Raw genomic sequence first — 13,467 nt, 5'->3', positions numbered from 1 at the left:
CAAGCAAAAGCTAAAAGAATTCAGCACCACTAAACCAGCTTTACAAAAAAATACTAAAAGAACTTCTCTAGGTAGAAAAGGCTGCAACTAGAAACAAAAATATTACAAATGACAAAGTTCACGAGTAAAGACATGCATAAACTAAACATAGGAAATCATCCACAAACAAATATGCTACCAAAATCAGAAATCATGAGGAAGATACAAATGCAGGTCACTGGAGATGCAATTGAAATTAGGAGATCAACAACTTAAAACAATCTTGTATATACATAGATTCCTTTATCAAAACTTCAGGATAACTGCAAACCAAAAATCTACAATAGATATACACACAAATAAGAAAAAGCAATCCAAACACTAAAGGTACTCATCAAACCACGAGAAAACAAAGGAAGAAAAAAGACCAAGAAAAACAAATCCAACACAGTTAATAAAATGGCAAGAAGAACATACATACCAATCATTACCTTAAATTTTTTTGTCTCTTTGTCTTTTTAGGGCCACATCTGCAGCATATGGAGGTTCCCTGCCTAGGGGTCCAATTGGAGCTGTAGCTTCTGGCCTACACCACATCCACAGCAACAGAGGCTCTGAGCCACATCTGCAACCTACACCACAGCTCAGAGAAATGCCAGATACTTAAATGAGCAAGGCCAGAGACCAAACCCAAACCCACGTGTATACTAGTCGGGTTCATTAACCACTGAGCCATGACAGAAACTCCTAATTACCTTAAATGTAAATGGACAAAATGCCCCCCAAAAAAACACAGACTTCCCGAATGGATACAAAAACAAGACCCATATATATGCTGTCTTCAAGAGACCCACTTCAGTTCTAGAGAAACACACAAATTGAAAGTGAGAGGATGGAAGAAAATATTCCATGCAAATGGGAATCAAAAGAAAGCTGGAGCAGCAATACTCTCACATCAGAGAAAATAGACCTTAAAATAAAGAATATTACAGGAGACAAAGACGGACATTACATAAAGATTAAAGGATAAATCCAAGAAGACGATATAACAATTGTAAATATATATGCACCCAACAGAGTATCATCTCAGGTAACTGCCAAAAACCTTAAAAGGAGAAATGGACAATAACACAACACCCTACTTACAGCAATGGACAGATCATCCGGATAGAAAAACAAAAATGAAACACAGGCCTTAAATGATGCATTAGATCAGAAAAACATAATAGATATTTATGGAACATTCCATCCAAAAGCAACAGAATGCACATTCTTCTCAAGTGCACACAGAACATTCTCTAGGATTGATCACGTTCTGGGTCACAAATCAAAGCTCAATAAATTTGCGAAAACTGAAATCATATCAAGCAACTTTTCTGACCACAATGTGATACGACTGCAAATCAACAAGATAAAAACTGCAAAAAACACAAACATGTGGAGACTAAACAACATGCTACTAAACAACCAAAGGATCACTGAAGAAATCAAAGAGGAAATTAAAAAGCACATAGAAGCAAATGACAATGAAGACACAGCAATCCAAAAACTATGTAATGCAGCAAAAGTAGTTCTAAAAGGGAAGTTTATAACAATACAAGCCTACATCAGAAAATAAGAAAAAGCTCAAATAAAAAACCTAACTTTACACCTGAAGCAACTAGACAAAAAAGAACAGAAAAAAACTAAAGTTAGCAGAAGAAATCATAAAGATCAGAGCAGACATAATGAAATAGAAACAAAGAAAACCATAGAAAATATCAATGAAACTAAAAGCTGGTTCTTTGAAAAGATCAACAAAATTGATAAACTTTTAGCCAGATTCAAGAAAAAAGGAGAGATGACTCAAATCATTAAAATTAGAAATGAAAAAGGAGAAGTTACAGTGGACATCACAGAAATACAAAGGATCATAAGAGACTACTACAAGTAACTAACTATATGCCAATAAAATGGATAACCTAGAAAAAAAATGGATAAATTCTTAGAAGAGCACAATTTCCAATACTAAACCAAGACAAAATAGAAAAGATGAATGGCTAGTCACAAGCAATGAAACTGAAACTGTGATTTTTAAAACTTCCAACAAACAAAAGTACAGGACAGATGGCTTCACAGGTGAATTCTATCAAACATTTAGAGAAGAGCTAACACCTATCCTTCCGAAACTATTCTAAAAAGTTGCAGAGGAAGGAACACTCCCAAGCTCATTCTGTGAGGTCAACATCACCCTGATACCAAAACCAGACAAAGATATCACAAAAGAAAAGGAAAATTACAGGCCAAAATCACTGATGAACATAGATGCAAAAATCCTCAAAAAAATACTAGCAAACAGAATCCAACAATATATTAAATGGATTGAACAACACTATAAAGTGGGATTTATCCTAGGGATGCAAGGATTTTTTTTTTTTTTTTTTTTTTTTATTAAATTTTATTTTATTTTCCCACTGTACAGCAAGGGGGTCAGGTTATCCTTACATGTATACATTACAATTACAGTTTTTCCCCCCACCATTTCTTCTGTTGCAACATGAGTATCTAGACATAGTTCTCAATGCTATTCAGCGGGATCTCCTTGTAAATCTATTCTACGTTGTGACTGATAAGCCCAAGCTCCCGATCCCTCCCACTCCCTCCCCCTCCCATCAGGCAACCACAAGTCTCTTCTCCAAGTCCATGATTGATTTTCTTTTCTGAGGAGATGTTCATTTGTGCTGGATATTAGATTCCAGTTATAAGTGATGTCATATGGTATTTGTCTTTGTCTTTCTGGCTCATTTCACTCAGTATGAGATTCTCTAGTTCCATCCATGTTGCTGCAAATGGCATGATGTCATCCTTTTTAATGGCTGAGTAGTATTCCATCGTGTATATATACCACCTTCCGAATCCAATCCTCTGTCGATGGACATTTGGATTGTTTCCATTTCCTGGCTATTGTGAATAGTGCTGCAATGAACATGCGGGTGCATGTGTCTCTTTTAAGTAGAGCTTTGTCCGGATAGATGCCCAAGAGTGGGATTGCAGGGTCATATGGAAGTTCTATGTATAGATTTCTAAGGTATCTCCAAACTGTTCTCCATAGTGGCTGTACCAGTTTACATTCCCACCAACAGTGCAGGAGGGTTCCCTTTTCTCCACAGCCCCTCCAGCACTTGTTATTTGTGGATTTATTAATGATGGCCATTCTGACTGGTGTGAGGTGGTATCTCATGGTAGTTTTGATTTGCATTTCTCTTATAATCAGCGATGTTGAGCATTTTTTCATGTGTTTGTTGGCCATCTGTATATCTTCTTTGGAGAAATGTCTATTCAGGTCTTTTGCCCATTTTTCCATTGATTGATTGGTTTTTTTGCTGTTGAGTTGTATAAGTTGCTTGTATATTCTAGAGATTAAGCCCTTGTCAGTTGCATCATTTGAAACTATTTTCTCCCATTCTGTAAGTTGTCTTTTTGTTTTCTTTTGGGTTTCCTTTGCTGTGCAAAAGCTTTTCAGTTTGATGAGGTCCCATGGGTTTATTTTTGCTCTAGTTTCTATTGCTTTGGGAGACTGACCTGAGAAAATATTCATGATGTTGATGTCAGAGAGTGTTTTGCCTATGTTTTCTTCTAGGAGTTTGATGGTGTCCTGTCGTATATTTAAGTCTTTCAGCCATTTGGAGTTTATTTTTGTGCATGGTGTGAGGGTGTGTTCTAGTTTCATTGCTTTGCATACAGCTGTCCAGGTTTCCCAGCAATGCTTGCTGAATAGACTTTCCTTTTCCCATTTGATGTTCTTGCCTCCCTTGTCAAAGATTAATTGACCATAGGTGTCAGGGTTAATTTCCAGATTCTCTATTCTGTTCCATTGGTCTGTCTGTCTGTTTTGATACCAGTACCACACTGTTTTGATGACTGTGGCTTTGTAGTATTTCTTGAAGTCTGGGAGAGTTATGCCTCCTGCTTGGTTTTTGTTTCTCAGGATTGCTTTGGCGATTCTGGGTCTTTTGTTGTTCCATATAAATGTTTGGATTGTTTGTTCTAGTTCTGTGAAAAATGTCATGGGTAATTTGATAGGGATTGCATTGAATCTGTAGATTGCTTTGGGTAGGATGGCCATTTTCACAATATTGATTTTTCCAATCCAGGAACATGGAATATCTTTCCATTTTTTTACATCTTCTTTGATTTCTTTGATTAAGGTTTTATAGTTCTCGGCATATAGGTCCTTTACCTCTTTGGTTAGGTGTATTCCGAGGTATTTGATTTTGTGAGGTACAATTTTAAAAGGTATCGTATTTTTGTATTCCTTTTCTAATGCTTCATTGCTGGTATACAGAAATGCAACTGACTTCTGAATGTTAATCTTATATCCTGCCACTTTGCTGAATTTATTAATCAGTTCAAGGAGTTTTGGGGTTGAGTCCTTAGGGTTTTCTAGGTATAGAATCATGTCGTCTGCATACAGTGACAGTTTTATCTCTTCTCTTCCTATATGGATGCCTTTGATTTCTTTTGTTTGTCTAATTGCTGTGGCTAAGACTTCCAAAACTATGTTGAAGAGCAGTGGTGAGAGTGGGCATCCCTGTCTTGTTCCAGATTTGAGTGAGAAGGCTTTCAGTTTTTCCCCATTGAGGATTATATTTGCTGTGGGTTTATCATAAATGGCTTTGATTATATTCAGGAATGTTCCCTCTATACCCACTTTGGCGAGGGTCTTGATCATGAATGGATGTTGAACTTTGTCAAATGCTTTTTCTGCATCTATTGAGATGATCATATGATTTTTGACTTTTTTTTTGTTAATGTGGTGTATGATGTTGATTGATTTGCGTATGTTGAACCATCCTTGTGAACCTGGGATGAACCCAACCTGGTCATGGTGTATAATTTTTTTGATATGTTGTTGGATTCGGTTGGCTAAGATTTTGTTGAGAAGTTTTGCATCTATATTCATCAATGATATTGGGCGATAGTTTTCTTTTTTGGTGGTATCTCTGCCTGGTTTTGGAATGAGGGTGATGGTGGCCTCATAGAATGTCTTTGGGAGTATTCCTTCTTCTTCAACCTTTTGAAAGAGTTTAAGGAGGATGGGCACCAATTCCTCTTTATATGTTTGATAGAATTCACCTGTGAAGCCATCTGGTCCTGGGCTTTTATTTGTAGGGAGTGATTTTATGACCTCTTCAATTTCATTTCTAGTGATTGGTCTGTTCAGTTGGTCTGTTTCTGCTTGATTCAGTTTTGGCAGGCTGTAAGATTCTAGAAAATTGTCCATTTCTTCCAGATTGTCAAACTTATTGCCATATAGTTGTTCATAGTATTCTCTTATGGTTTTTTGTATTTCTGCTGTATCCGTTGTGATTTCTCCTTTTTCATTTATAATTTTGGTGATTTGGGTTCTTTCTCTCCTCTTTTTAGTGAGTCTGGCCAGGGGTTTATCAATTTTGTTCACCTTTTCAAAGAACCAGCTCTTGGTTTTATTAATTTTCTCTATTGTTTTTTGAGTCTCTATTTTATTGATTTCTTCTTTGATCTTTACAATTTCCTTCCTTCTGCTGACTTTAGGACTTCTTTGTTCTTCTTTTTCTAATTCATTTAGGTGGAGGGTTAAGTTGTCAATTTGGGATCTTTCTTCTTTTTTGAGAAAGGCCTGGATTGCTATAAATTTCCCTCTGAGCACTGCTTTCGCAGCATCCCATAGATTTTGAGAGGTTATGTCTTCATTATCATTTGTTTCAAGATAGTTTTTAATTTCCTTCTTGATTTCCTCATTGACCCATTGGTTTTTTAGTAGCATGTTGTTTAGTCTCCATGGAGTAGGTTTTTTCTCTTTCCTTTTCCCATGGTTGATTTCTAATTTCATGGCATTGTGGTCAGAGAAGATACTTGAGATAATTTCTATGCTCCTAAATTTATTGAGATTCGCTTTATGTCCCAATATGTGGTCGATTCTTGAGAATGTTCCATGAGCATTTGAGAAGAATGTGTATTCTGATTTTTTTGGATGTAGTGTCCTGAAGATATCAATTAAGTCTAACTTTTCTATTGTTTCCTTTAGGATCTCTGTTGCTTTATTGGTTTTCTGTCTAGAGGATCTGTCCATTGATGTGAGGGGGGTATTTAGGTCTCCTACTATGATTGTATTCTCATCAATATCTCCCTTTATGTCTGTTAATATTTGTTGTATGTATCTGGGTGCTCCTATGTTTGGGGCATATATGTTGATGATAGTAACATGCTCTCCTTGGATGGATCCCTTAATCATTAAATAGTGTCCTTCTTTGTCTTTCTTTATGTCTTTTGTTTTAAAGTCTATTTTGTCTGATATGAGCGTTGCAACTCCTGCTTTTCTGTCATGTCTATTGGCATGAAATACTTTTCCCCAGCCTTTCACTTTCAATCTATATGTATCTTTTGTCCTAAGGTGAGTTTCTTGTAGGCAGCATATTGAAGGTTTTTGCCGTTTTATCCACTCAGCCATTCTGTGTCTTTTGATTGGGGCATTCAGTCCATTGACATTTAAGGTGATAATTGATAGATGATTATTTATTGCCATTTGATCCTCGTGTTCCAGTTGATTCTATGGTTCTCCATTCTTCTTTTTTTTTTTTTTTTGGTTGGATGGTCTCCTGTTATTATCTGCTTGAGTGTATTTTTTTTTTTCATTTTTTGCAAATGCAATATTTGGTTTTGGCTTGTGGTTGCCCTGTTTTTTAAGTATGCTAACCCCTTCCCATAATTGTGTGTTTTAGCCTGATGGTCCTGTAAGTTCAAACACTTCATTATTATATTAAAATTAAGAAGAGAGACATACATACAAACAAAAAGGATTATTTACCTCCTAACATCCCTTGCCCACATTTTATGGTTTTGATGACTCTTTTATTTTTTTCTTTTTAATTTTATTTTGTTTGAAGCATGTTCATGATTAAATCTGTATGCTGGCTTATTTGAGTGACTGCTCTCTGATTGTATCTTCCTCAGTCCTAGTTCTTCCTCTTCTTCTTCTTCTTCTTTTTTTTTTTTTTTTCTTTTCTTTTTTCTTCCCTTTCCTTCCTTTCTTTTTGGTTTAGAGAAGCCCTTTCAATATTTCCTTTAACCTGGGTTTTGTGTTGCTGTATTCTTTAAGTTTTTGTTTGTTGGGAAAAATTTTTATTTCCCCTTCTATTTTAAATGATATTCTTGCTGGATAAAGTATTCTAGGTTGCATATTTTTTCCTTTGAGCACTTTAAATATCTCTTGCCATTCCCTCCTGGCCTGTAGTGTTTCTGTAGAGAAATCAGCTGATATTCTTATGGGGGTTCCCTTGTAGGTAACATTCTGTTTTTCTCTTGCTGCCTTTAGGATCCTCTCTTTATCACTAACTTTTGCCATTTTTATTATGATGTGTCTTGGTGTGGGTCTGTTTGGGTTCAGTTTGTTTGGGGCCCTCTGTGCTTCTTGTATCTTGAATCCAGTATCCTTTAGATTTGGGAAGTTTCCAGCGATAATTTCTTCAAATATATTTTCCATTCCTTTATCTTTTTCTACTCCTTCTGGAATTCCTATTATGCGTAGATTGGCCCGTTTTATATTATCCCATAGGTCTCTTATATTGCTTTCCAGTTTTTTGATTCGGTTTTCTGTCTGTTGACCAGATTGAGTGATTTCCATTATTCTATCTTCCATATCACTGATTCGTTCTTCTGCATTATTCATTCTGGTTTTTACTGCCCCTAGTTCAGTTTGCATCTCTGCAAATGAATGTTCTAGTTTTTCTTGGCTCCTCCTTATATTTTCTAGCTCCTTTCTGAGGGTATCTGCATTGCTGTTCATATCTTCTCTTAATTCCTTCAGTATTTTCACTATTTCTCTTTTGAACTCCAGGTCTGTCAGACTGCAGAGATCAGTTTCATTGTTGACTGTTTTAGGTGAGTTCTCCTGTTGGTTTGACTGGGGGTGGTTTCTCAGCTTCTTCATCTTGCTTGTTGTCTTCTTTCTCCTGAGGGAGTTGTACTCTCTGTTATCGGGTAGTGTTTGCCTTGTCACTGCCCTGGAATATTTCCTGAGGGCTGTCGTTGTTGGTCAATCTTTTTTTGAGGCAGTGTGGCTTTTCTGGAGTGTTGATGGGACTAACAGTGTTTCTTTGAAGCAAAGGAGGACTTCCTGAGGGCAGACAGGACTGGGAGGTCCACCCCACGATGGTAGCAGATTTCACTTGGTTCTCAGCACCCCCTGGGGTCTTGGGCGGGTAGCAGGGCCCTTGGAGACTCAAGAGGTTCCTCCCCAGGGCAGCCCGACTCAGAAAGACCGTCTGAGATCTTTTCCCGATTCCGCCAGGCTTGTTGCAGCTTTTCTGGGCTGCAGGGGGTCCTGCCTGGAGCTGGCAGTCCTATGCAGCTGGTCCACTAGGTCTCAGCACCCCTTGGGGTCTTGGGCGGGTAGCAGGGCCTTTGGAGACTCAAGAGGCTCCTCCCCAGAACAGCCCGACTCAGAAAGACCGTCTGAGATCTTTTCCCAAGTCGGCCAGGCTTGTTGCAGCTTTTCTGGGCTGCAGGGGGTCCTGCCTGGAGCTGGCAGTCCTATGCAGCTGGTCCACTAGGTCTCAGCACCCCCTGGGGTCTTGGGCGGGTAGCAGGGCCCTTGGAGACTCAAGAGGCTCCTCCCCAGGACAGCCCGACTCAGAAAGACCGTCTGGGATCTTTTCCCAAGTCAGCCAGGCTTGTTGCAGCTTTTCTGGGCTGCAGGGGGTCCTGCCTGGAGCTGGCAGTCCTATGCAGCTGGTCCACTAGGTCTCAGCACCCCCTGGGGTCTTGGGCGGGTAGCAGGGCCCTTGGAGGCTCAAGAGGCTCCTCCCCAGGACAGCCCGACTCAGAAAGACCGTCTGAGATCTTTTCCCGATTCGGCCAGGCTTGTTGCAGCTTTTCTGGGCTGCAGGGGGTCCTGCCTGGAGCTGGCAGTCCTATGCAGCTGGTCCACTAGGTCTCAGCACCCCCTGGGGTCTTGGGCGGGTAGCAGGGCCCTTGGAGACTCAAGAGGCTCCTCCCCAGGACAGCCCGACTCAGAAAGACCGTCTGGGATCTTTTCCCAAGTCGGCCAGGCTTGTTGCAGCTTTTCTGGGCTGCAGGGGGTCCTGCCTGGAGCTGGCAGTCCTATGCAGCTGGTCCACTAGGTCTCAGCACCCCCTGGGGTCTTGGGCGGGTAGCAGGGCCCTTGGAGGCTCAAGAGGCTCCTCCCCAGGACAGCCCGACTCAGAAAGACCGTCTGAGATCTTTTCCCGATTCGGCCAGGCTTGTTGCAGCTTTTCTGGGCTGCAGGGGGTCCTGCCTGGAGCTGGCAGTCCTATGCAGCTGGTCCACTAGGTCTCAGCACCCCCTGGGGTCTTGGGCGGGTAGCAGGGCCCTTGGAGGCTCAAGAGGCTCCTCCCCAGGACAGCCCGACTCAGAAAGACCGTCTGAGATCTTTTCCCAGTCGGCCAGGCTTGTTGCAGCTTTTCTGGGCTGCAGGGGGTCCTGCCTGGAGCTGGCAGTCCTATGCAGCTGGTCCACTAGGTCTCAGCACCCCCTGGGGTCTTGGGCGGGTAGCAGGGCCCTTGGAGGCTCAAGAGGCTCCTCCCCAGGACAGCCCGACTCAGAAAGACCGTCTGAGATCTTTTCCCGATTCGGCCAGGCTTGTTGCAGCTTTTCTGGGCTGCAGGGGGTCCTGCCTGGAGCTGGCAGTCCTATGCAGCTGGTCCACTAGGTCTCAGCACCCCTTGGGGTCTTGGGCGGGTAGCAGGGCCTGCAAGGATTTTTGACATCTGCAAATCAATCAGTATGATACACTACATTAACAAACCAAAGAATAAAACCGTATGATTCTCTCAATAGATGCAGAAAAGCTTTTGACAAAATCCATCACCCATTTCTGATTTAAAAAAAAAACTGTGAAAGAAGTGTTTAGGGAACCCACCTCAACATAATAAAGGCCATATGTAACAAACCCATAGCTAACATCCTTCTCAATGGTGAAAAGCTGAGAAAATTAACACTAAAATCAGGAATAAGACAAGGATGTCCACTCTCACCACTACTATTCAACATAGTTTTGGAAGTCCTAGCCATAGCAATCAGAAGAGAAAAAGAAATAAAAGGAATCCAAATTGGAAAGGAAGAAGAAAAACTATCACTGTTTGCAGATGACATGACACTATACCTAGAAAATGCTAAAGTGATGCCAGAAAATGGTTAGAGCTCATCAATGAATTGGGTAAAATTGCTGGATACAAAATTAATACACAGAAATCAACTGCATTTCTATATGCTAACAATGAAAGTTCAGAAAGAGAACTTAGGGAAACAATCCCATTTACCATCACATCAAAAAGAATAAAACACCTAGAAATAAACCTACCTTAAGAGACAAAAGACCTACACTCTGAAAACTGTAAGAGGCTGATAAAAGAAATCAAAGATCACACAAACAGATGGAAAGACATACCATGCTCTTGGACTGGAAGATCAATACTGTTAAAATGACTACCCAAGGCAATCTACAGAGTAAATGCAATCCCTATCAAATTACCAAGGACATTTTTCACAGAACTAAAACAAAATATTTTAAAATTTGTTTGGAAGCACACAAAACCCCTGAATAGCCAAAGCCATCCTGAGACAGAAGAATGGATCTGGAGGAATCAGGCTACTGACTTCAGACTATACTACAAACACACAGGCATCAAAACCATATGGTACTGGAACAAAACAGAAATACAGATCAGTGGAACAGGATAGAAAGCCCAGAATTAAACCCACACACTTACAGTCAACTAATCTATAACAAAGGAGGCAAGAAGATATAACAAAGAAAAGACAGTTTTGATTTGCATTTCTCTAATAATGAGTGATGCTGAAAATCTTCATTAAGTGGTGCTGGGAAAACTGGACAGGTACATGTAAAAGAATGAAATTAGAACACTTCCTAACACCATACACAAAAATAAACTCAAAATGGATTAAAGACCTAAATATAAGACCAGATACTATAAAAGTTTAAGAGGAAAACATAGGAAGAACACCCTCTGACATAAACCACAGCAATATCTTATTGGATCCACCTCCTGGAGTAATTAAAATAAAAATAAATAAATAAACAAATGAGATCTAATTAAACTTAAGTTTTTGCACACCAAAAGAAACCCTAAACAAAATAGAAAAACAACCCAAGAATGGGAAAAAAATATCTGCAAATGAAGAAACTGACAAGGGCTTAATCTCCAAAATTTATAAACATCTCCTGCAGCTCAATATCAAAAATATAAGCAAATCCATCAAAAAATGGCCAGGAGATCTAAACAGACAATTCTTGAAAGAAGACATACAGATGTCCAAAAAATACATGAAAAGATTTTCAATGTCACTCATTATTAGAGAAATGCAAATCAAAACTACTATAAGATACCACCTTATACCAGCCAGAATGGCCGTCATCAAAAAATCTACAAACAATAAATGCTGGAGAGGGTGTGGAGAAAAGGGAACTCTACTACACTGTTGGGTAAATATAAACTTGTGCAACCACTATGGAAAACAGGATGGAAATTGCTCAAAAAACTAAAAATAGAATTACCATTTGATCCCACAATACCACTCCTGGGCATATATATGGACAAAACCATGACTCAAAAAGATACATGTACTCCAATGTTCATTGCAGCACTATACACAATAGCCAATACATGGAAACAACCTAAACATCTATCAATAGAGGGGTGGACTAAGAAGATGTGGTACACATACAATGGAATATTACTCAGCCATAAAAAAGAATGAAGTCATGGCATTTGCAGCAACATGGATGGAACTAGAAATTATCATGATAAGTGAAGTTAGACAGTGAGACACCACCAATGTCATATGCTATTGCTTATATGTGGAATCTTGAAAAAGGATATGATGAACTTTTTTGCCAAACAGATACTGACTCATAGACTTTGAAAAACTTATGGTTTCCAAAGAAGACAAGTTGGGGAGCGGGAGAGATGAACTGGGGTTAGGGATACAAATGCTATAAAATTGGGCTATAATGATTGTTGTACAACTATAAATGTAGTAAAATTCATTGAATGAATGAATGAAAGAAAGAGGAAGGAAGGAAGGAAGGAAGGAAGGAAGGAAGAGAGAGAAAGACACGAGACAAATGGAATTTATTCCTCTGTCAGGTTTTGGTATGAGATCAAGTCTGGCATCAAAGAATGAGTTGGAAACTATTCCCCCTGCTAATATTCTGAAAAAGATTTCACAGAACTGGTGCGATTTCTTCCTAATGTATTTCGTAGAATTCACCAGTGAACACATCTGGGCCTGGTGCTTTTTGTTTTAGAAAGTTATTAGTTAATGATTCGATTTGTTTTTTGTTGTTGTTATTATAGTTGATTTATAATGTTCTGTCAATTTCTGCTGTACAGCAAGGTGACCAGTTATATATATTATATATATATATATTATATATATACATTCTTTTTCTCACATTATCCTCCATCATGTTCCATCACAAGTGATTAGATATAGTTCCCTGTGCTATAAAGCAGAATCTCATTGCTTATCCATTCTAAAGGCAATAGTTTGCATCTACTAATCCCAAACACCCAAGGCCATCCCACTCCCTCCCCCTTCTGGATAGGCAACCACAAGTCTGTTATCCATGTCCATGAGTTTGTTTCTTTTCTATAGATAGGTTCAAGGTTCATTTATGCCATATATTACATTCTAGAAATGTGATATGGCATTTGTTTTTCTCTTTCTGACTTACTTCACTTAGTGTGAGAGTCTCAAGTTTCATCCACATTGCTGCCAATGACATAAGTTTGTTCATTTTTATGGCTGAGTAGTACTCCATTGTGTATATGTACATCTTCTTAATCCATTCATTTGCTGATGGACATTTAGGTTGTTTACATGTCTTGGCTATTGTGAATAGTGCTGGAATGGACATAGCAATCGTGTATATTTATCAATTAGAGTTTTTTCCAGATATATGCCCAGGAGTGGGATTGTTGGTTCATATGGTAGTTCCATATTTAGTTTACTGAGGTACCTCCATACTGTTTTCCATAGTGGTTGTACCAATTTACATTCCCACCAACAGTGCAGGAGGGTTCCCTTTTGTCCACACTGTCTACATTATTTCTTATTTGTAGATTTACTTATGATGGCCATTCTGACCAGTTGTGAGGTTATAGCTCATTGTAGTTTTGATTTGTATCTCTGATAATTGGTGATATTGAGCATTTTTTGCTGTGCCTGTACAGTATCTGTACGTCTTCTTTGGAGAAATGTCTATTCAGGTCTTCTGCCCATTTTTCAATTGGGTTGTTTGGGTTTTCTGTTATCATTGTTGTTGTTTTGGTATTGAGTTGTATAATGTGTTTCTATATTTTAGATATTAAGCCCTTGTCACTTGCATCCTTTAAAACTAATTTCTCCCATTCCATAGGTTGTCTTTTTGGTTTTTTGAAGGTTTCCTTGCCATGCAAAAGCTTG

The 13,467-nt window shown here is 39.1% G+C and overlaps 1 protein-coding gene across 13 annotated transcripts in view; it reads right to left on the bottom strand.

Moving 5' to 3' along the window:
- The window catches only part of ANKS1B (ankyrin repeat and sterile alpha motif domain containing 1B), a 1,068,238-nt gene that overhangs the window by 972,584 nt on the left and 82,187 nt on the right, over nucleotides 1–13,467 (bottom strand). The gene's annotated exons all lie outside the window — the stretch shown is intronic.

This window comes from Sus scrofa, chromosome 5 (assembly GCF_000003025.6).
Source record: "Sus scrofa isolate TJ Tabasco breed Duroc chromosome 5, Sscrofa11.1, whole genome shotgun sequence".
In the NCBI taxonomy this organism is placed as follows: Eukaryota; Metazoa; Chordata; class Mammalia; order Artiodactyla; family Suidae; genus Sus; species Sus scrofa.
The sequence above is the reverse complement of the archived record's forward strand: the minus strand, read 5'-3'. Positions and strand labels throughout refer to the sequence as shown.